Source organism: Ambystoma mexicanum, chromosome 4p (genome assembly GCF_040938575.1).
Source record: "Ambystoma mexicanum isolate Mex_15411 chromosome 4p, UKY_AmexF1_1, whole genome shotgun sequence".
Classification (NCBI taxonomy): domain Eukaryota; kingdom Metazoa; phylum Chordata; class Amphibia; order Caudata; family Ambystomatidae; genus Ambystoma; species Ambystoma mexicanum.
Window position 1 is genome coordinate 1194704068 of NC_090927.1, and position 27192 is coordinate 1194731259.

The window sequence follows — 27192 nt, forward strand, 5'->3', positions numbered from 1 at the left end:
CCCCTGAGGTCTCCCTTGCGACCTCTGTGGTCTCCCTTGCGACCTCTAAAAAGAATAAAAAAATAAAAACTTTTATTTATTATTCTTTTTTTTTGTAATGCAAGCTCCTGGGCTGTGGTCACCACCATGTGGCTCTTAACTTCTGGAGTGGCTGGCTTTCTTGTGCAGGCCCCTTAAAAAAAAGACGAAAAATGAGAACACGAGTGCCAAAAGTCTAACACTTTCAGCACTGACCCTAAATAAGAAAGAATAGGAATACCAAATAATGTGTCTTTCTGGAATTCTATACAATAATTGCTAGACTCATTAAAGGTTTATTTCAGGCACACTTCAGGGGTTGAGTCACTGATTTAGTCTTTTTTAAAATGCCTCAACTCAGCCTTTCATCCTTCTGAGGTCGATAAATGAGTACCAAAACAGGTTGGGTGATATTGGGTGTATATTTTTTCTATATAAAGGGCTTAAGCGTAAGTGCTATATAATAACACATCATTATCATTTGGTCATGGACGTCTGCTTGCATTCACAGTAATTTGGTAATATGGGCCTATACACACTGATCTTAATGATACATACAGCGATGTATTCTTGTATGAAATGTCCATCCCATTATAGTGATATCGTAACCATATTTTTCGTAGTGTACAATGCTACGTGATGCCACTCCCTGTTTTGTCAATGGGTGAAAGGTCGTGTTCCATCGCTTCCCGCGATATCACTTCGGGGTGGGGTAAAATGGCATCACTTCCTGTGATGTCATCATGGGTCAAAGGTCGTGTGATGTCACTTCCGCTACCCCTGGCATTTTGGTGAAATGATGTCCCTGTCACCAGTGCTCTGGTCCTCTGACGATGACCCGTTAATTAAGAGAATTATCCCCCCTCCCAGGGCATTTTCTTTAACATGTGGAATGTCATCATAGTATTTAGTGTACTTAGTGCAAACATGCACATTGTCTCCTTCATTCACTGGTTCTGCTATGAATCTGTCTGGATTCACCACTCAACAGCCGACCATTTTAATTGATGTGTTTGGATATAATTACTTCATAACTGTGGCTCTCTATGTGGTCAATGTGCTTTTGGGCTTGTCAAGCATAGTAAATAGGGCATGTTCAAAATATAATGTAACTGTGCAGCCCATAGTTATGCGGGCAGATTTCTCAGTCACAAAGGTTGCTTCCGCCAATGCTTGCTCGCAGGGATAATGTCCTCTCATCACTGGAACTAAATTCCCACTGTAAAATATTAATGGTTTGAGTCCTGTGGTAGTTTTCTATGCGAAGACAGCCATCATCACTACTCCATTTCAATGGGAAAATAAAAATTATTTGTCATTGTAATCGGGGATCCCTAACACGGGAGTTGTGCTAATTACTAGCTTCAATTCATCAAAGGCATCTATCATCTCACCTGTTCAGGCAATATCACTGGTTTCTCTCTGTGCCTCTTTCAGTCCTCTTAAAAGTGGCCTAATATATTTACTGTAGTCAAAGACCCACCCCCTACAATAATTGCAATGGCCTAGAAATTGCTGTAATTCTTTCACCATTTCTGGGTTAGGAGTATTCATGATTGCGTTTGCTCTTTCAGATGTAACTTTTGTTCCTTATTTTGATATTAGCTGGCCTATATACAGTACTTCTTCTTGGCAATATTGCATTTTTTCTTTGTAAATGTTGTACCCTTTTTCTGCCAGTAGTGTCATTATTTTTATTGAGTCTCTCCTGCACTCCTCCTCCGAGGTGCTACAGAGTAAGATGTCATCCACATTTTGGATGACCGTAGTGTCAAGTTGTACATTTCCATAGTCCATCTGCAATACGCTGTTGAAGACCGAGGGCAATTCACAGTAAACCTGGGGCAAACGGGAAAGTTGCAAACAGATTCCGCGATAGGTGTACGCTATTAAATATTGTGAATTTTCATGCAAAGTAATTGAAAAGAAGGCATTTTTTTAAATCGATCACTGCAAAGTATTTGGCTGTAGACGGTATATTGCATAATATCGTGGTTGGATTTGGCACTAATGGAAACTCTGCTTAAACAATATTATTGTTATTGTTTATTAATATACATACAGCCAAATTGACTTTGTATATACATGGATACAAACATGTTTAAATAAAATTATTAAAGCTGTTTCGACATCATTCCAACATCATACAGTCACTGCGTATACTGTTAACGTTATGTAGGCAGAGTTAGAATACACTGTTACCGCCTCTTCTTCATGCACTTCGAGTGCAAAAATCAGCGCTACCAATTCTTCTGCTTGTGCTGAGAAATGCGTGGGCAATCTTGTACTTGTCACTGCCTCAAAGCTATCATTCAGTTTTTCTTTTACTACTGCTGTCCCACTGTGTTGCTCGCCAGTGCCATGGTCCTCTGACGAAAACCCGTCAATTAAGAGAATTACCCCCCCTCCTAGGGCATTTTCTTTAACATGTGGAATGTCATCATAGTATTTAGGCTACTTAGTGCAATCATGCATATTGGCCCTTATTACGACCCTGTGGGTAAGGAACGGACATTACCGGCATGGCGCAATTAACGTGTCCATGCTGGCCAGAGACCGCTAAAAGCTGCACATTACGACTTCTCGGGAACGATAATTGCGCCATGCCGGTAATGTAATCACTGCCATGCCGCTAAAGGCCGTAAAACCCCACTTACCGGCATCGTATTCCGTGCAAATAGCACCTCCGCCACCCTAGCCATCGATATTACCGGTCACCGCTAATAGCGGTGACCGAAAATAGCGGGAAAATAGCGGGAACCGCTATTAGCGGCCACCGCAAATAAGCGGATCCGGAAGTTGCATCACCGCACAGGAACGGGAAAGAGCACGGCGGCCATCTGTAAAAACACAATCCATTGTCATCCTCTGCAACCAGTGGACGCCTGACCCCCACAACCTCCACAAACCTTCTCCAACACCCATTCCACATCATAATGCCTAAAGTTTTGAAAAAGACCAGAGATCAGCTGCGGCAGGAGCGCTTTTCTAGGGAGGAGTTAAATATGTTGGCTGAAACCCTATAAGAGCATGCCAATGTTATCTTTTCAACGGAGATGACCAGACCGGCGCTGATGAGAAAGAAGGCCATATGGGCCATGGTAGCCCTGAGGGTCAGTGCAGTCGGCACAACACCCTGCAATGCCAGACAATGCAGAAAAAGGTGGGACGATCTACATCTCTGCGTCAGGAGTATACTGGCGGCCAATAGGAGTCTGGGCATGGCGACTGGCGGAGGAGCTGAGTCGCCCATCAAACTGCAGCCATGGGAGGAGATATGTGCCGCAACCATAGGCACAGAGAGCATAGAGGGGGTCGGAGATATGGAGAGAGGAGCCCCGACATCAGGCGACGCGGGTAGGTGCCTTAAATCCAGCTATGCAAAACTCAACACAATGAAGTCCAGATGTTTGTGAAGTGAAATGATGCCTAACAGAGTCCACACAACACATTAGCACGACACATTAGCACATTAGCACAAGACTGCCTACAGGCAGTGCTGACCTCCACCTTGTACACATGCATTATGCACACCCTTTCTGTAGCCACCCACATGCCTCCATGCTTCTACCACCTAAGAGGGAGACAACCTGTATGTCAGTGCCTCCAATGTGCACCATCTAGTAATCAAAATGAATGCAGCCATCACAATGCCTGCTCAATGTCCGCAGACCCATCACTAACCCTGACTCTCCCCACTTTTTTTTTACCTTCGTGCTCGATCTTGGCAGGCATGGGGGTCTCTCCTCTGTAGAGTGTGATGTCACTGAGGTGCAGCCAAGCATGCCTTCCTTAGAACTTCACTTCTGTCAATGTAACAACTTCCACGATAAACAGTCACTTGAAACGGAGCTTGCGCCACGGTCTCGTAAAATTTTTGCAAAGGACTTTGTCTCAAGGAAATAGCACTAGTTGTCTTAATAAGGTCTCAGGATCAACTTGCTCATTGGCTGTATCAGTCTTCTTTGACTCTCCCTGCCGCGCTCGTAGCTGCCGAGACAAACATTTAAGAGAGTCTTTCAAATAATCATGCATTTCTGTCCCCAACTCAGGTGCTGCATTTTCTGCATCAGTTTGAGCTAGAGTGGGAGGACCAAGGGGTGTGTGCATTCGGTGTCCCATAGCCAGCTCATCTGGAGTCAGGTGATGGTCAAAGTCGGGCTGATTGCGTAATGCAAACAGCGCTAATGGAAGGTAATGTAGACAACCTTTTTTCACTGTCTCTTTTAGTTTGGCAACCCACTCCTTTAGAAGGCCATTGAGGCGCACACAGAAGCCGTTTGCTGGTGGATGGTAAATGGATGAGAATTTATGCTTAATACCCAACAGGATAGTGATGTGCTCAAATACTTCATTTACAAAATGCTGTATATTGTCAGACGGGAGCAGTTCGCACACTCCCCACCTTGGAAACGCCTCATGTGCGAAGAATTTCACAGTACATGTAGCATCTGGATGTGTGCATGGACCTGCTTCAATCCATCACAAAAAGGGACATGCGACTACTAGCATATATCTATAGCCGTTGAAAATTTGGAGCAGATCTATGTAGTCGATATGTAAATGCTGAAATAATCTGGTAGGATGGTGTATTGCTCCTCTCACTGTATGCAGAGTATGGCCAGCCATAAACCTCTGGCACGTCAAGCAATTTACAACAAAATCTGCAACACGTTCAGCCAAATTTAGGACAACCGAGTTAACCCGAAATCAGTACTGCAAGACACTCTCTTGATGTGTGTGCTGGGTGGTGCAATTGGTCTAATGCTACTTTAAGCAACCCTAGAGGCATAACCGGTTTCCAGGTGCTGTCCTGCTACCACATTAGATCTGTGGGGGACAATGAGCACCACCCTCATTTCCTTAACTTTTGCTCTTCTGGTGGTGCTCTTCCCTGTAATTCAGTTATTTGTGATATGGCTAGTGTATTAAAACCCTCCTTCATTACCATGTTGGTTGCACATGTGTATTTGTTCGGCAGCCTCATTGATCGAGAAATCAAATCTGCACCTTTGGTGTGTGTGCGCGCTTCACCACAGCGATTGCCGATGGGAGTTGGAGGGTGTCTATGAGTATGTCCAACAGGGGCGCATGCTGCACTAATGTACCGTCTGTGCGTAAGAAGCCATGCCTCTTCCAACGTGTCATTCCTGCGCATTCTATTAACGTCATGTAGTCATAGTTAGAATGCACTGTTACTGCCTCTTCTTCATGCACTTCGAGTGCCAAAATCAGCGCCACCAATTCTGCTGCTTGTGCTGAGAAATGTGTGGGCAATCTTGTACTTGTCACTGCCTCAAAGCTATCATTCAGTTTTTCTTTTACTACTGCTGTCCCACTCTGTCGCTCGCCAGTCAGGGGTGTCATTTAGGGGTCGCCATAGGTTGCAACTGTGACCTCTGAGGTCTCCCTTGCGACCCCTGAGGTCTCCCTTGCGACCTCTGTGGTCTCCCTTGCGACCTCTAAAAAAATGAAAAAATAAAAACATTTATTTATTATTCTTTTTTTTGTAATGCAAGCTCCTGGGCTGTGGCCACCACCATGTGGCTCTTAACTTCTGGAGTGGCTGGCTTTCTTGTTCAGGCGCCTTAAAAAAAAGACGAAAAATGAGAACAGGAGTACCACAAGTCTAACACTTTCAGCACTGACCCTAAATAAGAAAGAATAGGAATACCAAATAATGTGTCTTTCTGGAATTCCATACAATAATTGCTAGACTCATTAAAGGTTTATTTCAGGCACGCTTCAGGGGTTGAGTCACTGATTTAGTCTGTTCTTAAACGCCTCAACTCAGCCTTTCATCCTTCTGAGGTCGATAAATGAGTACCAAAACAGGTTGGGTGATATTGGGTGTATATTTTTTCTATGTAAAGGGCTTAAGTGTAAGTGCTATATAATAACACATCATTATCATTTGGTCATGGACGTCTGCTTGCATTCACAGTAATTTGGTAATATGGGCCTATACACACTGATCTTAATGATACATACAGCGATCTATTCTTGTATGAAATGTACATCCCATTATAGTGATATCGTAACCATATTTTTCGTAGTGTACAATGCTATGTGATGCCACTCCCTGTTTTGTCAATGGGTGAAAGGTCGTGTTCCATCGCTTCCCGCGATATCACTTCGTGGTGGGGTAAAATGACATCACTTCCTGTGATGTCATCATGGGTCAAGGGTCGTTTGATGTCACTTCCGCTACCCCTGGCATTTTGGTGAAATGATGTCCCTGTCGCCAGTGCTATGGTCCTATGACGATGACCCGTTAATTAAGAGAATTATGCCCCCTCCCAGGGCATTTTCTTTAACATGTGGAATGTCATCATAGTATTTAGTGTACTTAGTGCAATCATGCACATTGTCTCCTTCATTCACTGGTTCTGCTATGAATCTGTCTGGATTCACCACTCAACAGCCGACCATTTTAATTGATGGGTTGGATATAATTACTTCATAACTGTGGCTCTCTGTGTGGTCAATGTGCTTTTGGGCTTGTCAAGCATAGTACATAGGGCATGTTCAAAATATAATGTAACTGTGCAGCCCATAGTTATGCGGGCAGATTTCTCTGTCACAAAGGCCGCTTCCACCAATGCTTGCTCACAGGGATAATGTCCTCTCATCACTGGAACTAAATTCCCACTGTAAAATGTTAATGGTTTGAGTCCTGTGGTAGTTTTCTATGCGAAGACAGCCATCATCACTACTCCATTGCAATTGGAAAATAAAAATAATTTGTCATTGTAATCGGGGATCTCTAACACGGGAGTTGTGCTAATTACTAGCTTCAATTCATCAAAGGCATCTATCATATCACCTGTTCAGGCAATATCACTGGTTTCTCTCTGTGCCTCTTTCAGTCCTCTTAAAAGTGGCCTAATATATGTACTGTAGTCAAAGACCCACCCCCTACAATAATTGCAAAGGCCTAGAAATTGCTGTAATTCCTTCACCGTCTCTGGGTTAGGAGTATTCATGATTGCTTCTGCTCTTTCAGGTGTAACTTTTGTTCCTTCTTTTGATATTAGCTGGCCTATATACAGTACTTCTTCTTGGCAATATTGCATTTTTTCTTTGTAAATGTTGTACCCTTTTTCTGCCAGTAGTGTCATTATTTTTATTGAGTCTCTCCTGCACTCCTCCTCCGAGGTGCTACAGAGTAAGATGTCATCCACATTTTGGATGACCGTAGTGTCAAGTTGTACATTTCCATAGTCCATCTGCAATACCCTGTTGAAGACCTAGGGTGATTCACAGTAAACCTGGGGCAAAGAGGAAAGTTGCAATCAGATTCCGCGATAGGTGTACACTGTTAAATACTGTGAATCTTCATGCAAAGGAATTGAAAAGAAGGCATTTTTTAAATCGATCACTGCAAAGTATTTGGCTGTAGACAGTATATTGCATAATATCATGGCTGGATTTGGCACCAATGGAAACTCTGCTTCAACAATATTATTGTTATTGTTTATTAATATACATACAGCCAAATTGACTTTGTATATACATGGATACAAACATGTTTAAATAAATTTATTAAAGCTGTTTCAACATCATTCCAACATCATACAGTCACTGCGTATACTGTTAACGTCATTTAGGCAGAGTTAGAATACACTGTTACCGCCTCTTCTTCATGCACTTTGAGTGCCAAAATCAGCGTTACCAATTCTGCTGCGTGTGCTGAGAAATGCGTGGGCAATCTTGTACTTGACACTACATCACAGCTATCATTCAGTTTTTCTTTTACTACTGCTGTCCCACTGTGTCGCTCGCCAGTGCTCTGGTCCTCTGACGAAGACCTGTCAATTAAGAGAATTATCCCCCCTCCTAGGGCATTTTCTTTAACATGTGGAATGTCATCATAGTATTTAGTGTACTTAGTGCAATCATGCACATTGGCCCTCATTACGACCCTGGCGGTAAGGAACGGCCATTACCGGCATGGCGCAATTAACGTGTCCGTGCTGGCCAGAGACCGCTAAAAGCGGCACATTACGACTTCTAGGGCACGAGCATTGCGTCATGCCGGTAATGTAATCACTGCCATGCCGCTAAAGGTCGTAAAACCCCACTTACCGGCATCGTATGCTATGCAAATAGCACCTCCGCCACCCTAGCCATCGATATTACCGGTCACCGCTAATAGCGGTGACCAAAAATAGCGGGAAAATAGCGGGAACCGCTATTAGCGGCGACCGCAAATAAGCGGATCTGGAAGTTGTGTCACCGCACAGGAACGGGAAAGAGCACGGCGGCCATCTTTAAAAACACAATCCATTGCCATCCTCTGCAACCAGTGGACACATGACCCCCACAACCTCTACAAACCTTCTCCATCACCCATTCCACATCATAATGCCTAAAGTTTTGAAAAAGACCGGATATCAGCTGCGGCAGGAGTGCTTTTCTAGGGAGGAGTTAAATATGTTGGCTGAAACCCTACAAGAGCATGCCGATGTAGTCTTTTCAACGGAGATGACCAGACCGGCGCTGATGAGAAAGAAGGCCATATGGGCCATGGTAGCCCTGAGGGTCAGTGCAGTCGGCACAACACCCCGCAATGCCAGACAATGCACAAAAAGGTGGGACGATCTACGTCTCCGTGTCAGGAATATACTGGCGGCCAATAGGAATCTGGGCATGGTGACTGGTGGAAGAGCTAAGTCGCCTATCAAACTGCAGCCGTGGGAGCAGATATGTGCCGCAACCATAGGCACAGAGAGCATAGAGGGGGTCGGAGATATGGAGAGAGGAGCCCCAACATCAGGCGACGCGGGTAGGTGCCTTAAATCCAGCTATGCAAAACTCAACACAATGAAGTCCAGATGTTTGTGAAGTGAAATGATGCCTAACAGAGTCCACACGACACATTAGCACGACACATTAGCACATTAGCACAAGACTGCCTACAGGAAATGCTGACCTCCACCTTGTACACATGCATTATGCACACCCTTTCTGTAGCCACCCACATGCCTCCATGCTTCTACCACCTAAGAGGGAGACAACCTGTGTGTCACTGCCTCCAATGTGCACCATCTAGTAATCAAAATGAATGCAGCCATCACAATGCCTGCTCAATGTCCGCAGACCCATCACTAATCCTGACTCTTCCCACTTTTTTTACCTTCGTGCTCGATCTTGGCAGGCATGGGGGTCTCTCCTCTGTAGAGTGTGATGTCACTGAGGTGCAGCCAAGCATGCCTTCCTTAGAACTTCACTTCTGTCAATGTAACCACTTCCACGATAAACAGTCACTTGAAACATGGCTTGTGCCACGGTCTCGTAAAATGTTTGCAAAGGACTTTGTCTCAAGGAAATAGTACTAGTGGTCTTAATAAGGTCTCAGGATCAACTTGCTCATTGGCTGTATCAGTCTTCTTTGACTCTCCCTGCCGCGCTCGTAGCTGCCGAGACAAACATTTAAGAGAGTCCGTCATAGCTTTCAAATAATCGTGCATTTCTGTCCCCAACTCAGTCGCTGCATTTTCTGCATCAGTTTGAGCTAGAGTGGGAGGACCAAGGGGTGTGTGCATTCGGTGTCCCATAGCCAGCTCATCTGGAGTCAGGTGATGGTCAAAGTCGGGCTGATTGCGTAATGCAAACAGCGCTAATGGAAGGTAATGGAGACAACCTTTTTTCACTGTCTCTTTTAGTTTGGCAACCCACTCCTTTAGAAGGCCATTGAGGCGCACACAGAAGCCGTTTGCTGGTGGCTGGTAAGCGGATAAGAATTTATGCTTAATACCCAACAGGATAGTGATGTGCTCAAATACTTCATTTACAAAATGCAGTATATTGTCAGACCGGAGCCCTTCGCACACTCCCCACCTTGGAAATGCCTCATGTACGAAGAATTTCACAGTACATGTAGCATCTGGATGTGTGCATGGACCTGCTTCAATCCATCACAAAAAGGGACATACGACTACTAGCATATATCTATAGCTGTTGAAAATTTGGAGCAGATTTATGTAGTTGATATGTAAATGCTGAAATAATCTGGTAGGATGGGGTATTGCTCCTCTCACTGTATGCAGAGTATGGCCAGCCATAAACTTCTGGCACGTCAAGCAATTTACAACAAAATCTGCAACACCTTCAGCCAAATTTAGGACAACCCAGTTAACCTGAAATCAGTACTGCAAGACATCCTCTTGATGTGTGTGCTGGGTGGTGCAAGTGCAATTGGTCTAATGCTACTTTAAGCAGCCCTAGAGGCATAACTGGTTTCCTGGTGCTGTCCTGCTACCACATTGCATCTGTGGGGGACAATGAGCACCACCCTCATTTCCTTAACTTTTGCTTTTCTGGTGGTGCTCTTCCCTGTAATTCAGTTATTTGTGATATGGCTAGTGTATTAAAACCCTCCTTCATTACCATGTTGGTTGCACATGTGTATTTGGTCGGCAGCCTCATTGTTCGAGAAATCAAATCTGCACCTTTGGTGTGTGTGCGCACTTCACCACAGCGATTGCCGATGGGAGTTGGAGGGTGTCTATGAGTCTGTCCAACAGCGGCGCATGCTGCACTAATGTACCGTCTGTGCGTAAGAAGCCACGCCTCTTCCAACGTGTCATTCATACACATACTATTAACGTCATGTAGGCAGAGTTAGAATACACTGTTACTGCCTCTTCTTCATGCACTCCGAGTGCCAAAATCAGTGCCACAAATTCTGCTACTTGTGCTGAGAAATGTGTGGGCAATCTTGTACTTGTCACTGCCTCAAAGCTATCATTCAGTTTTTCTTTTACTACTGCTGTCCCACTCTGTCGCTCGCTAGTCAGCGGTGTCATTTAGGGGTCGCCAGAGGTTGCAACTGTGACCTCTGAGGTCTCCCTTGCGACCCCTGAGGGCTCCCTTGCGACCTCTGTGGTCTCCCTTGCAACCTTTAAAAAAAATAAAAAAATAAAAACGTTTATTTATTATTCTTTTTTTTTTGTAATGCAAGCTCCTGGGCTGTGGCCACCACCATGTGGCTCTTAACTTCTGGAGTGGCTGGCTTTCTTGTTCAGGCCCCTTTAAAAAAAGACGAAAAATGAGAAAAGACGAAAAATGACAACCGGAGTGCCACAAGTCTAACACTTTCAGCACTGACCCTAAATAAGAAAGAATAGGAATACCAAATAATGTGTCTTTCTGGAATGCTATACAATAATTGCTAGACTCATTAAAGGTTTATTTCAGGCACACTTCAGGGGTTGAGTCACTGATTTAGTCTGTTCTTAAACGCCTCAACTCAGCCTTTCATCCTTCTGAGGTCAATAAATGAGTACCAAAACAGGTTGGGTGATATTGGGTGTATATTTTTTCTATATAAAGGGCTTAAGCGTAAGTGCTATATAATAACACATCATTATCATTTGGTCATGGACGTCTGCTTGCATTCACAGTAATTTGGTAATATGGGCCTATACACACTGATCTTAATGATACATACAGCGATCTATTCTTGTATGAAATGTACATCCCATTATAGTGATATCGTAACCATATTTTTCGTAGTGTACAATGCTATGTGATGCCACTCCCTGTTTTGTCAATGGGAGAAAGGTCGTGTTCCATCGCTTCCCGCGATATCACTTCGGGGTGGGGTAAAATAACATCACTTCCTGTGATGTCATCATGGGTCAAGGGTCGTGTGATGTCACTTCCGCTACCCCTGGCATTTTGGTGAAATGATGTCCCTGTCGCCAGTTCTCTGGTCCTCTGACGATGACCCATTAATTAAGAGAATTATCCCCCCTCCCAGGGTATTTTCTTTAACATGTGGAATGTCATCATAGTATTTAGTGTACTTAGTGCAATCATGCACATTGTCTCCTTCATTCACTGGTTCTATGAATCTGTCTGGATTCACCACTCAACAGCCGACCATTTTAATTGATGGGTTGGATATAATTACTTCATAACTGTGGCTCTCTGTGTGGTCAATGTTTTTTTGGGCTTTTCAAGCAGAGCAAATGGGGTATGCTCAAAATATAATGTAACTGTGCAGCCCATAGTTATGCAGGTAGATTTCTCAGTCACAAAGGCTGCTTTCGCCACTGCTTGCTCGCAGGGATAATGTCCTCTCATCACTGGAACTAAATTCCCACTGTAAAATGTTAATGGTTTGAGTCGTGTGGTAGTTTTCTATGCGAAGACAGCCATCATCACTACTCCATTTCAATGGGAAAATAAAAATAATTTGTTATTGTAATCAGGGATCCCTAACACAGGAGTTGTGCTAATTACTAGCTTCAATTCATCAAAGGCATCTATCATCTCACCTGTTCAGGCAATATCACTGGTTTCTCTATGTGCCTCTTTCAGTCCTCTTAAAAGTGGCCTAATATATGTACTGTAGTCAAAGACCCACCCCCTACAATAATTGCAAAGGCCTAGAAATTGCTGTAATTTTTTCACCGTCTCTGGGTTAGGAGTATTCATGATTGCTTCTGCTATTTCAGGTGTAACTTTCTTCCCTTCTTTTGATATTAGCTCGCCTATATAAAGTACTTCTTCTTGGCAATTTTGCATTTTTTCTTTGTAAACGTTGTACCCTTTTTCTGCCAGTAGTGTCATTATTTTTATTGAGTCTCTCCTGCACTCCTCCTCTGAGGTGCTGCAGAGTAAGATGTCATCCACATTTTGGATGACCGTAGTGTCAAGTTGTACATTTCCATAGTCCACCTGCAATACCCTGTTGAAGACCGAGGGCGATTCACAGTAAAATTATTAAAGCTGTTTCTACATCATTCCAACATCATACAGTCACACAATTAATAAATTGTCTCAAACAATTAATATAAAATCACAATACACTTCTGACCAAATCTCATAAAGTGCTATATACAGTTAACATGATTACCATCCATTAGAATATTCCATATTAGATGCACATCCTCATCAGTGAACATTTTGCTATAATATGTCATGTGTGTAGATCACAAGGCATTCAGGCTTTCACATTGCAACATGATATGTTTAGAGGATTTGATTACATTTTCCCCACATAGCCTACACAGGTGTGCTAAGCCAATATTTGCACCTTCAATTGCCAACACTCCGTGATGTTAAATTTAAACAGCAGATATTGTCTCACTACACTACTGTTTGGGTAGGCACTAATGTGGTGAGACAGCTGTGTCCAGTTCATCCAATATTGGATGAAGGGTCCACTATTCACATTGGATGCCAACCGAACCATATCCAGCTACATTTCACCCACTTCTTTTGCACTAATAAGATTAAGCCATGAGTAGTTTGTTCAAATCCTAACAACCAAGATGTATATTTCGCCAGAGGTTTCAACATGATCTCAGAAAATTCGTAGTTATCCAATCTCTTAACTGCATGAAAATATTCAACCATTATCGTGCCATTATCCAATTGCAGCAAATTTGCATAGCACATAGTCAATTTTTTAGAAGACACCACAGTCGCTCTTATAAGAGCAAACTCCAAACAAATGTATTCTACAGGGAGTGACCTGGGCATTTTAAATAGCAAACAAAGAATTTTACCTTCAAGTTTGTTGATTTCTGCTTGATACCTGTCACCCTAAACTTCCACTCCATAAAGCATACATGGGACAATTTTAGAAGAATAGAGAAGCAGGATAGTTTTGATAGAACAACCACCCAGGCTTCTAATGAATTTGCTCATGACCTGAGCGATTCACAAACAGTTAACCTGAGTGTCTTTGCAATGTGTAGTCCAATCCAACTTATCGTCAATCACCACTCTAAGATATTTATATTTTCTGACTATCTCGACAGCTTTGGATCAATTTTCCACGTGTATTTAGGCTTGTAGTTCCTTGACCTTGAAAAGGACATGATCTTTGTTTTGCCAATATTAACACGAAGGCCATTGAGCTTTCCATACTCACACAGTGCATCAAGCATGCTTTGTAACCCACTAGGGGTGTGGTCCAATAATAGCAAATCGTCTGCATAGCCGAGCCAGCCCACCCTCAATGCGCCAACTTTCACTAGGCTCGCAACAGATGGATTAAAAAACTTGGCTAGATCTGCTAAATAAAGATGAAACTTGGTTGAGGCTAGAATATAGCCCTGCTTAACCACCCTGGATGTGGGAAACACACTGGATAAATGACCCTCCCCATTAATTCATACTCTGACACTAGTGGTACAATGCAGCTGCATAGTCATGGTTAACAGGCCATGAAGAATGTTCCACGCCACACGTTTGGTCCATAGGCGATTCCTCATGGCTGTGTCAAAGGCTGCACTGAAGTCTATATATGCTCCATATACAGAAAGTTGACGTCTGTTCCAAGCATATTCCACTAGAATGACCAGGTTATGCAAGGTACTGGAATGTCCTCTAAACCCATTCTGGTTAGATGGTAGGATCTGTGCATCTACAATCTACTGGTTTAACTCGTTCAACAAAACTCTAACAAAGATCTTGACTAGAATTTCTTTCAGATCAAGCATGCGATAGTTAGATGGGTTTTTCCAGCAGCTTTTCTTATGGAATGGTAAGATGTTACTTTCTATCCTAGAGCCACGGACCTGTCAATATTTCCCAATATTTACAGATAATGTGTGCAGTGCTTGGGCCCAGATACCGGGGACATTTTAAACTAAACCATTGGATGTCCCTTCGGGGCCAGCCGCCCAAGATGTATGCAACTTCACAATAATTGCAGTAATGTCCAACACTGTGAATTTACACAACAAGGTTTCTTTGATGTTTAAATCTGCCGAGTCTGCCAGGTCGTTAACCACCAGTGTGTTAGCTATATGAATCCTACAGACATCCTCAGACACACTGTTGATGTGTAGGTCCTTTTGTACAGTGCCCCTAAGTGTTAACCTGATACCCATGTTGTTATTGTTCCTAGCATGGTTGGCTAGCTCATCCAGACCTCTCTTTCTCAACTTTAGGCGTAGGGGAATTTTTACATTTTGATTTGATATACTATCTCTGTGGCTGTCTTGTCACTTATGGTTCTCAAATGTACCTGGTCAAAATCATGTTGAAGTTTGTTCTCTTGAATTTTATAGTCGTAGCATCGACCAATGTGATCACCTCTGTTCCATCTTTCATTTGGGCTCTTGATTTTCCTTTTGTTTTTCGTGGCTTCTATGATTTTCATAATTAGAACTGAGAAGCCTTATATCAGAAGAGGCCCACTGTACTCATGCTCCCTCATCCATCTCTCAATATAAAGGAGCAATTCTCTTTCCACGACATGCATGCTCTGATCAAAATTATTTTTATGCCACTGCACTCTATTGGCACCAGTATGGTCGTGTTATTCAGCACATCCACTAGTTGTAAGCATTACACATATCGGCAGATGGTCACTTTCCTCTTTCATCAGTATGCCCATATTCTCTACAAGTCCCAGTGCCACCTGATTTACAAAGACATAATCCAGTGTTGCTGCATTGTTGCCGCCAACCCGAGTGTAGGATTTATCGGCATTGCCAGCACAATGTCCATTTAGCATCATACAAACCAGACTCCTGTGGATCAGGGAACCCCTCTGGTACTGTGCCTATCTTAGCATTGGGGTCCCCGAACACACAAATTGGTAGACAGTGATCTAGGGTATCTAAGATTCCTTTTACTACTGCTATGTTGTTCTTATTTTCTACTGCATTAGGAGGGTCATATACTTTTATGATAACCATCTCGCTATTCCTCGAGGCGTAACATCTGATCTTAACCAGTTGCACCATGGGGATGGCCCACTGGATTGAATAATTTCACATGGATGTTGAACAGAGACTAACAGTCCCCTACCAGGTCTCCCAATAGGCCCTTTCACAGCCAGAACCGGGGACGTACTTCTTCCATCGATCTCACACAAGTCTGTCATCAATTCTTCCTGCAGTGGGACCAAACTGAACAAATGTATATTTGCAAGCAAACCATCAGTCACCGACAAATGTGCAAAGCCTCTACTATTCCATGAACACAGCAAATCGTGGTCACCGAGACATATTAGAAAAGTGGGATTTGAAGACCTTTGGCAACCATTGCCAATAACCATCACTACCACCTTTGTCATCAGTTTGTCTCACCTTCTCACATGAGTCCTTATGCCCATTTTCCACTAAAGCTTTCACAGCTGGGCTAACGGTACATTTTTGAGCTGGCCTCAGATACTGCTCGTTACCATCGGTATTCTCATGAATTATATCCTGGGGTACTGTACCATTTTTCACAGTTTTCATATTAACGCTCTCACACCTATACCCATATCTAAAGAGCTCATCTTCAAAGTTTAGAATACATTCTAATATTGTATCTGATTTAAACCAAATATTTGTGATGGTCTTTTTTATATGTTCTAGCTGATCTACTACCTGAATATCATCTGTTATAAAGAAACGAAGACGGGCAGCACTGTGTAGTACAGTGAAGACAGCTGCTCAATTTAGGGGTGGGTGCAAATTGTGTTCAGCAATCGGTCTCAGTTGTAGCGCTTTCCCCACATCCATGTTTTCACGCCCCTTATTAGCAGCTAGTCTCGTATTATGCATAAATCCCAAGGGATTACGAGCCTCATTGGGTTGCACGTGTCTATGTTTAGCTTGTTGTGTGCTCACATTTTCTATCTGCGCACGCATCACCCCAACTAACACCACATCATCCCTTAGTGCTGTCTGGGTATTAACATTATTTTTCCTAATGTGGTGTCTCCACAACTTCAGCCTCTTCTTCATACAGGCATTACACATCTACCAACCCACTATCCTTCACACCTGCATGCACCCTCTGCTTTATCTTTCTCCATGCTTTAAGCATGGCTGCTCCACTTGTGTGGGTATCATTTTTTTTATCATTTGTCCGTTTTCAGTGGTTGGGTCAACCATGTATGTTCGATTATCACTCATTCTCTTCACTTCCATCCCATTAGAGGCACCATTGTGAGCAGGACAGTGATGCACCACTGCCACTTTACTATTATCCAATCCACATTATACTTTTCTGATTGCTCTGTCCCTTTTTTGTGGGTTAGGTGTGCTATTCCCCACTAATGTCTCTATTTCGGTAAATTGGGAGATATTTTCATCTATAACACACACATTATTCCTTTTGGATTGTGTCTGGTGGGCGTACATAATTGCCTGGGAGAGTTTCTTATTTTTTGTTTTCATTTAAGCCCCCCCCACCACCGCACAGCAGTGGCCTTCTTCCGAACCAACTCAACATCTTTACCTATGTGCACGACCTCCACAACTATACCCGCCCGAGTTCTAGGTATAGCCAGCTCATCTCCCGCACATATCACATCTCTCGCACAATCACTATCACCTTTGTCATCAGTTTGTCTAACCTTCTCACATGAGTCATTTAGCCAAATCTGTCTGCTCACCTTGCTCAACCACATTCAAAACACAACATACCTTCTCACTGTCAGTGAGTGTACCTTGTTCTCTAAGTATTTTCCTTCCTTTATTAATACTTTTGGGAAGCAAAAGTGAGTGAACATCAAGCTTGTTCTCAATATGCTCACACCCTTCTATTAAAGTGGAGAGCAGATTTTCAAACACAGTGAACATGGCTGTTCATGTGATACTGTCATCATTGTTATTGTGTTTGATGTGTGCATGCATGTCTGGATTTAGCACTTGCTCTGCGCCATATGTTCTCAGCTCACTAGTTTGTACACCCTCAAACTGTGCCAACAAGAGACCCTGATGGTCCTCGAAGATGGCATCTCCAGCCCCTCCATCCAACTCGCAACACGAGACACTGACATTGTCACGTTTTAGGTGAGACAGAGTGGATGTCACACTGACCAAAGCCCCTTGCCCACTGCCCTCCTTTTGTTTATCGAGTGTCAGCCCATTGTCACTGTCATGGTGCTGTGACCCATCAGTGATACACAACTCCTCACAATTCTCCCACTCGTCATGGCCATCTCTTAGTAGTGTGCTCAACTTCTCCATTGGCTGTTGTGATGTTACATCACGGTTACCATAGCTATGGCTACCATTGCATCACTTTGGAGGTCTCTCAATACCTCACTTAATTCACAACTTTCCATGCTGGGGTTTATCCCACAGCCTTCTTGTAGCACCTCGTGCAGATATGTTTGGTCAGAAACAATATCCGCTTTGCTCCCCACATGGCCAACAGGGGTTAATATTCTCTCAAGAAATGTTGAGCCGACACACTGCAGTGACTCATTTAAGCCTATGGGCCACATTACGAGAATGGAGGTAATGAAAAAAGGAAGGCGGAATGGTAATACCGGCATTGTTAACGGGTCCGGAGCATTACGACCTGACAACCCGCCAATACTGCCACCGCCCGTACCGTTCCCTTCATACCGGCTTGTGCGTGTACACGCACCCCTTCGCGGAGTAAATACCGGGATGCCGGTAATAAGAGGACATCACAACTCACGCGGGCATGCAATTACCGGCATCCCGAAGGCAGTAATTAGGGCCTGCATGATGGCGGCCACACAGGCATCATGGACCACCTGTAAACAGCAATCTGCAATCAAGGCAACTGCCACAGGTGCACCCAATCACCACAGGTGGATTCAATGGAGCCTGTCCCAGTATAAAAGGAGTACAACCACACAGCACCCCTTCGACACCAAAATGATACCACTAGCTGTTGCAATCATGGGGCTGGAGGACATGCCTCTACTGCTACAACTACAGCAACTACAACAACAACTACAGCCACAGCAACAGGCAGCACAGAGGAGATGCAGGAGGAGAAGGAGGTTGAGACAGGGCCAGCAATTACCACCAGTGCAGCCAGTAGTACCTCGTAGGCAGCCACCAATCCCTCGCATCAGACCCAGTCCATTCAATCTAACCCCTGAACAGATCCACACTCTGTACCGGTTGGACCGGGACACCACCACCACCATAGTGGACATGATACACAACAACATTGTCAGCCTCATAGAAATATGCACTGCCATCCCCCCGCTACTAAAGGTGGTGTTTGTGCTCCACCTCCTGGCCACAGGCACCTACCAGCACACAGTGGGCCAGCTGCATGGCATTTCACAACCACTATTTTCACACATGCTGACCCAAGTGCTGGATGCCCTCCTGAAGCATGCTAGCACCCACATATCCCTACCACAGACTGCCCAGGAGATAGCCGACACCAAAGTAGGCTTCCATGCACTGGCAGGCATGCCCAAATGTGTTGGTGCCCTCGACTGCACCCATGTAGAACTGGTAGTCCCCCATTTCGTAGAGGCGGTGTACATCAATCGCAAGCAATACCACTCCATCAATGTGCAGATGGTATGTGACTCCAGCAAGATCATCACACATTGTTGTGCACGATATCCCGGATCGACACATGATGCCATGGTGCTGCGTAACTCCATGCTATCCCGTCACATGGAGCAACATACTGGACGACGTGCCTGGCTGCTTGGTGAGTTGGCTGATTGGGCCATGGCAGTGCATCGGGGTTGTGATGTGTTGGGATTCATTCCACCTGGGTGGGAATGGGGGGGTGCATACTCCACCTTGGTGGGAATGGTGGGGGGGATGCATACTCCACCGGGGTGGGAATGGTGGGGGGGTGCATACTCCACCTGGATGGGAATGGGGGGATGCATACTCCACCTGGGTGGGAATGGCCGGTGAGTGGAGAATGCACACAGAACTAAACACTCCTGACCTGAACTTCCCAACCCGAACATTACCCATCACTGACACACATTGGAGCAACGCCGGATATCAATGACAACATGTAAGATGCACAACCTGGCCACCATGAGTATGTCAAGCAATGCATGACTAAACATGATTGCAACTGTGCCAATGTGGCTAGTGTGACCATGCACAGTGTAGTATACACAGCAAAAATGTGAGATCAAAAATCATCGTCCAACCACAGTACATCCACATCAGCATGCAAGAATTCACCCTGCATCATCTGTACAACGCCATCCAGACTACCACACCATATTGCAGTATAGAATGCATCTAAATAATATTTGTGCCTACGTACAGGGACATGTGCATGTCGACAGCAAATAGCTGCGGCCATGGCTGTGAATCCTGAAGGTGGCAACTCAGAGTGACTCACATACACCTATTTGTATTCGCTTGCAGGTGATGGAGGATAGCTCTTGAAGCCATGGCTACTTACCCCTGTGCGGAACCCGGAGAACAGCCATGAAGAGGAGTACAATCGGGTTCATACCCGTAACCGTGTTGTGATTGAGCAGACCTTTGGGAGTTGAAGGCGCGGTTCCGCTGCCTAAGCAGGTCTGGTGGAGCACCCCTTTATAGGCCTGAGAAGGTGGCAAAGATCACCATGGCCTGTGTCATGATGCACAACATGTGCATCCGGAGAAATGTACCACTGCCACCTGACATTCACATGCATGCACCGGGTGAGGATGATGAGGATGAAGATGGAGGAGAAGCAGCACCCCTGCCAGTATGTGATGCACAAGATTGCTGTGCAGTACGCCAATCACTGATTGGCGAATACTTCTCACCCACAGGGACGTCGATAGACATGTGTCAGTGACACATTGTACACTGGGTCCATGTGGACATGCACACAGGGAATGTGGGGAGTTGGACACTGCACTGTCATGAATTAAAATGATACACACAAAATGAAAAATGTCGAGGCATTGAATGATTTTTCACACAACGGGTATATTAATATAAACTACAGAAATGTGCTACCCCCCCCACAACACCAAAACTCCCAAAACCACCCAATGAACTCCCCTACCCCACAATCAACTCCCAAAACCCCCAATGGACTCCCAAAACCCCCCAATCAACTCCCAAAACCACCAATGGACTCCCAAAACTCCCCAATCAACTCCCAAAAACACCCAATGAAATCCCCCTAATACACCCATACACCACTGACACCATCTGACCCACTCCCATTATTGTCCCACATTATTTCCTTGATTTCTTGTTCTCTGGGGGCAACATTTCTGAGTGCCTCACACTCCGTCTTGTTGGTCGCACGGGACTGGAAGGTGCAGAGGAAGTGGGTGCAGAGGAAGCGGGTGCAGAGGAAGCGGGTGTGTAGGATGGGGGTGTGGCGGATGGGGTTGAAGCCTTGGTGATTTGCACGGCTGGTGCAGGTTGTGGGTGCTGCATGTGCAGCAGGATAGACGTGAGGACCTGCGTGACGGCCCCCAGACTGTCTCGCATCATCAATGCTGAGGCAATGACGGTGGCTGTGTTCGCCGCTATGTCCTGCGCAATTTCACGCCTCTTGTCCTCCCCATCTGCAACATATTGTCGGAGAAGGTCCAACATTGTGTCCTGTCTAGCCTCCACCCTTGCTAGCCATGCCTCAAGGTTGGTGGTAGGAGCAGCAGTGGTTGAAGGTGCTGCCACCGGGCCTGCATTGGCAGTGCTGTCCTCGGGGAGGGTGCTGAGGTCCGAATCATGTAGCAAACGATCCGCACTGCTGCTGGTGGGTGAGGGCTGAGTGTGGGGTTGGGGGGTGGACACGGGGCTTGGGGGAGTGTGGACATGCCACATGGGTCAGTCCATCTTCGTCCACATACTCCTCCACTGCAGTTTCTATGTCACTCAGTGGGGCAGTGGCTGCTGCCTCGCCCACCGAACTTGTTGCTGCCGACATTGTGCCACTGGCCTCGCCTTCCACTGCGATTGCCAGCTCCGTGGTCCCGGTGTGAGGCGTTGATGTGGGGCCCTCATGTGCGGCCATGGCCTGGGCTCTCACTCTGGGCTTCTGTGTGGCCTGCGAGGCTGCCCCGGAGATGGTCTTGGCTGTGGGAGTGGTCTTGTGCCGGGACGTGGATGCCCTTGGGGCTGTTTCCTCACTGGCATCCTCTCCATCGGTGCCTGGGGGGGTAGAAGAGATGCAGAGCATCAGTGATGGTGTTACATGCAAGATGCATTATATGGTGCTGTGGAGAATTTAATTGATCATGCATTCATATCTTACAGGTGTGTCACACAGGGTAGTATGAAGGGGCTATTTTGGCATGTGACGTGACGTCTCAGTGCAGGGATGCTGCATGGCAGGTGGCATGCCATTGTATTGGGCTTTGTGTGATGTATTACATGGGCACAGGCCGTGTGTGTTGGCTGTGTGTTGGTAATGGGATTGGCACTCAGCATGCATTTCAGTATGGCAGGGTATGGGCGTCCATCTGGACAAGGATATGTTGATGGGTGTGTTGGGACATGATTTTCTTGCCTAGACTCTCTTCCACGTCACTTGTGCTACGTCATGGTTCCCCCTACAGGGATCTGCAGGGTCACTCACCTCCATCTGCAGATGTTGCGGCACCCGTCTCCATCTCCCCAAATCCCTCGATTTGACTCCTTCTTTATGAAGCTACTGAAAGTATCCTCCCAGCGTGTTAGTTTTGTGGGTGAGTGGGGACCCCCACCTGTGGCCATGGCCTCCCTCCTATTGCTGGCCAGGATGTTCCGTACCATGAGGTGGAGGTCATCCCACCTTTTTTTACAGTCCTTGACTGTCTGTGGGGTGGTGCCGACTGCCGAGACCTTGCGGGCTACCTCCACCCAGATCTCCTTTTTAGATTGCTGCACCTCCCTTTTCAGGTTTTGCTGGTTGATCTCCTCAGCATGGGTAGCTAGTGTGTCCACCAGCATGGTCAGTTCTTCGTCTGAAAACGCTTTTTGCGCAGGCGGGAGGTTGATTTCCTGGTATCCTTTGACATGTTGAAAGGATTGGCACTGGTCTCTCCTGAACACAACTGGTGGTTTGGGAGGATTCTCACGGAGTTCCCCCCTTCTCACCTGAGACCGATCCTTGCTGGACTCCGTGGGCGGTGTCTTCTTGCGGACAGACCTGGACTTGAATAAGGCTGAGCGAGTCTCTTCCGACTCCAGCGTGCGTTTAAGATTCCGGGATGCAGCAATCCGGGGATCCGGGAAACAAAGAAGACGTGCTGATGGCGCACGAGTCCAGGCAGCAAGAGGAAAGGGAAAGGGGCAAGGAATGGAAGTAGAAAAGCTAGGAACCAGGAAAGCAATACAGCGAACTACAGAGCACACGTCTGATCGCTACTTGGCAATAGCATTGAGACGCGCGGAGACGCGGGGGTGCGGTCTATTAGTAGAATACATTACGTCCAATGTATAGACCACGGAAGGCGGCCATGTTGGGAGTGTCAGGGAATGCAAGGCCTGTTGCGATAAGGACCAGGAAGACCAAATGGGACGCGTCCTGTGGGTCATGACAAGGATTGCAATGGATTGTGTTTTTAAAGATGGCCACAGGCGCATTTCCCGTTCCGACGCAATGACGTTACTTCCGGGTCCGGTATTACGAGCCCGGTATTAGCATGATGTTATTACCGGATCGGTATTAAGGGGTGCCTCCTAGGCAGAGGCGTTATCGGCAGGTTCCGTGATGGCACTATCAGGGGGTTGGAGGGCCTTTAGGGCCATGGCGGTATGGCCGTTACCGGCATGGTGGTTCGCGTGTGCTCACACACTCGTAATCACCCGCTATTAGCGGCGTCATACGAGCACGGACCCGCTAGTTCCTCCATGCCGGTAATGACCCCAATTTTACTGCGCTTCTCGTAATGAGGCCCTATGACTATCGCTTGTACGGCAGCTTCTTCTTCAATCATGTTTAAACCATCTACTTTCGGATAGTGTGATTTTCGCCACCTTCTTTACATTCCCAGGAGAGGTAATAACTTTGGGCACACAAGTTCTGCAGTGGTGCAGAGGATAAGCACACAACTCCCCCCCCATTTCCCCACATCATGCTTTTAGTTTGGTACCGTGATTGGGCTTGGGGTCACGGTCAAGCCTACGGCAACAATCTCATTCATGTGAGCACTATTTGCCACCTCACAATCAGTGGTTAAACTGTTCATGCTCTGTATTAACATGATATCCTTATAATGGGGAAGGTGGGGGTGGGTGTAGGAGCAAACAAGTTCAAGTAGGGCTACAAAAGTGTTCAGGTGTCCCACCTGCTCCGATAAAAAGTTAAATACAAATGTCTAGACCCAAATCTCACAGCAACACATCACGTTGCCATATGTGTCTTATGATCACTTATTATTCATCAACCCTCCACAGACAAAGTCAACTGTAACAACAGAATCAACTATCTAATACCAGCTCGCTAAGTGTATTCCACTTCACACCCCACACTCCTCACACTACGAACAGCTAACAGTACTTTCAAAAGCACTTCTGGATGCACGTGCTGTGATGCGCATGGTCGGAACTTTATAAAGAGCACTTCCTGATTAGGGGAGGATTCAATGTGTCACCTGTGTAAATAATGGAAAAGGCTCACATTTAGTAAGTGTCCATCGGGTCCAATTGTCCAACAAGCATGTAACACGTTTTCTGGACAGATGAAATAACAATCAACCTCACCAATAGGATCCTCGCTCTCAATTACAATAGCGGCTTATTCTTGAATCTCCGGCCCGTCAGCTAACAGCACTTTGGAAAGCAGTTACGGATGCACGCGCAATATTATTCAGAGAGTGTAAATCCTGTATAATCTCCATGACCCCCTGTCATGTTTTTAATTGGATACATTACTGTGTTGCATGCCGATTCTAAAGGCACTAATATCCCCTGTCGCACTAAGGCGGCAATAGTTTCATAGATATACTCGTCAGCTTCCTTTTACATGGCATACTGTTTTACTCGTGGTAAAATGGCTCCCTTCTTTGGTTTAATTTCGAACGCTCCTTCTCCTTTTAATAGACCAACCTCATATGGACAGCCGATCCATAGTGAGCTTGGTACGTGTGCCAAATCTTCCTGAAGAAAGGATGGTACTTTCCTCACCAATTACATTTTCTGGGGACTCTCTCAATTTGCAACTGACATGTGAGATTGATTCTAAACATTACTTCGTCATCTGTAAACAATTCTTCATCTGTTAAATCAGTCAGTCTATGTACTGAGTCAAATGCTATTACTGTGCAACGAATGTACCCCTTTGTCATCTGCTCCATGTAAGATTACCCTATCTTCTCTTACTATATTGCTGCTTCTAGCTCAATGGTAATTATCTGCCCTTCTGCCATGTCTGTAGGTACTTCTAGTCTAAACAAAAACTCTGTGTGTAAGCTCAATAATGTGTCCTGTATCCTTGAAATCCATGCTAATAACACATGTAGTCAATAAAAGAATACTTTCTGGGTTTAGTTGCACCCCTCCTGATACTTTTTGGCCATAGAATGCATTTATAAATTCTTGTGCATTCACATAATGGATTCCTGTGGTAAAACATATTATCCCCTTTTCAGTAGACGAGATTAACTTACTCATTAAATGTCTTCCCAATATGTTGACTGGTGTTTTGCCGTAATACAACAATGGTATAGCCATATCGTTTTCTCCTGTAGTTATGGGTAAGTTATCTGCAAAAGGAACCGTTGTCTTCGCCCCAGAAAATCCTTGCATGTTCATGGAAATACTTGACGTTGTGAATGTTCCCTCTCTAACACAGGATCTAGCCGCCCCTGTATCTACCAAGAAGGAAAATGTTTTGTCACATATGTACACCGCAAACCCTGGTTCCTCTTGTGGGTCTGGTGTAATCAATAGGATGGAACCCATCACATTTTTCTGTAGGCTGTCTTATTGTGGGTACACATTCAGTCCAGTGCTAGTGAAAGGATACCTCCCACTACTGTCACACGCCCTATTCTAGGTGTTGGTGCCTGCAGCAGTATATTCATGTTCCATGGCGTCACTGTGTTCTGTTGTATTGGTGTCTGTGCCTGTATTGGTGCTTGCTGTGTCTGAGGCTGTATCTCCTGTTGCATCTGTTGTATTTGTGGCACTTGTGTTTGATACTGTGTGTGATCTTGGGCATAATATTCTTGTGGTTCCATACTATATGGTGGGGAGTGTGCTGCCCCCCTCCTCGGCCAAATAACTGCTAAATGTGTTGTATTCTTCCCCCATTTCTACATACACGTGCAATGTGTCCAATCTTCCTGCATGTCCAACATTGTGATGGAGGCGCTCTAAACCATGGCTGTCCCCCATAATCCCCTCTTGTGGGACTTGAAATCTAAACCCTCTGCCTCTGGGTGCAGCCCCTGAACCCCATGGGTAATAAATATACTCCCCTCTACCCACAAAGTTCCTGTTCGACCCTTGCTGTATCTGCTGTGTTTCCTGCATGTTACGGTTTTCCCCACTGCTTGTCAACATGGCTTCTTCCACAGCCAATTTTGATCATTTCTTGTGAACCAACTTTGCTTCGTCTATCTTCCTGTCTTCAACCTTCTTTTTAGCCTTCTCTTGTTTTAATGTACAATGATGGACAATAGTTAATTGTATCTAAGGCCATGGTTTTGATTCAATTCCCACAATTTTCTTTAACTGCCTCTGTACTTCTTCAGGAAGGCTCTGACATACAATGTGATCAGAAATAGTTATATTTTTGTCCCAACCTCTCCTTTTCGTTAGATGCCATTTCCACTTGAATCTCCTCTAAATACCTAGCAGTGTCCTTGTCTGATCCCTTTTTTTAGGTCATTATGGCATTCATATCTGATGTGCCTGGGAATTGTATTCTAAGTGCCTTCAACACATCTGCTCGACAATTATTGAAAGGTGCTCCATCATGGCTCGTATTTTGGGGTGTCACCCCAGCATACCCTACTCGTTTCCAAATGTTGTCTGACTGTTCACCCAATATTGCAGCAAACAAACTTTTCATGTCACCCACAGCTAATGTCATGCCAGCCGTTTCTCTTTCTAGCTCATAGATCCACTTTCCTGCTCCTGCTGTAAGTGACCGTAAATTGTAAATCAAATTATTTTTATCTGTCTCAGGCCACGGTTTATACTGTGCTAGTCCCCAATTTTTCTGTAACAAAGGAAATTGTATTAGGTTAGCTTTCTTTCAACCCGGTAATGCTCATATTCTATTTATGTATGGAGTCTTCCTCTCTGCCCCCTCGGGCTCATCTCTGTGAGCCATGGATATTTAACAGGTTCCCGCATTATCGCTGGCTCCTCCAATTCTGACCAAGCCACCTGTATTCCTACACCCATGCTCGTAGATGGGACTTATTTAGCCTCCTTTTTCTCACTATCCTCATCCTCTTCCTCTTCCAAAATTGTATTTTTACTGTCCTCGTCGTCCTCTCTATCCTCATAATGATGTCTTCCAAGGGAATCTGTCCTATATGTTCCACTCCTTACCTCCTACAATAAT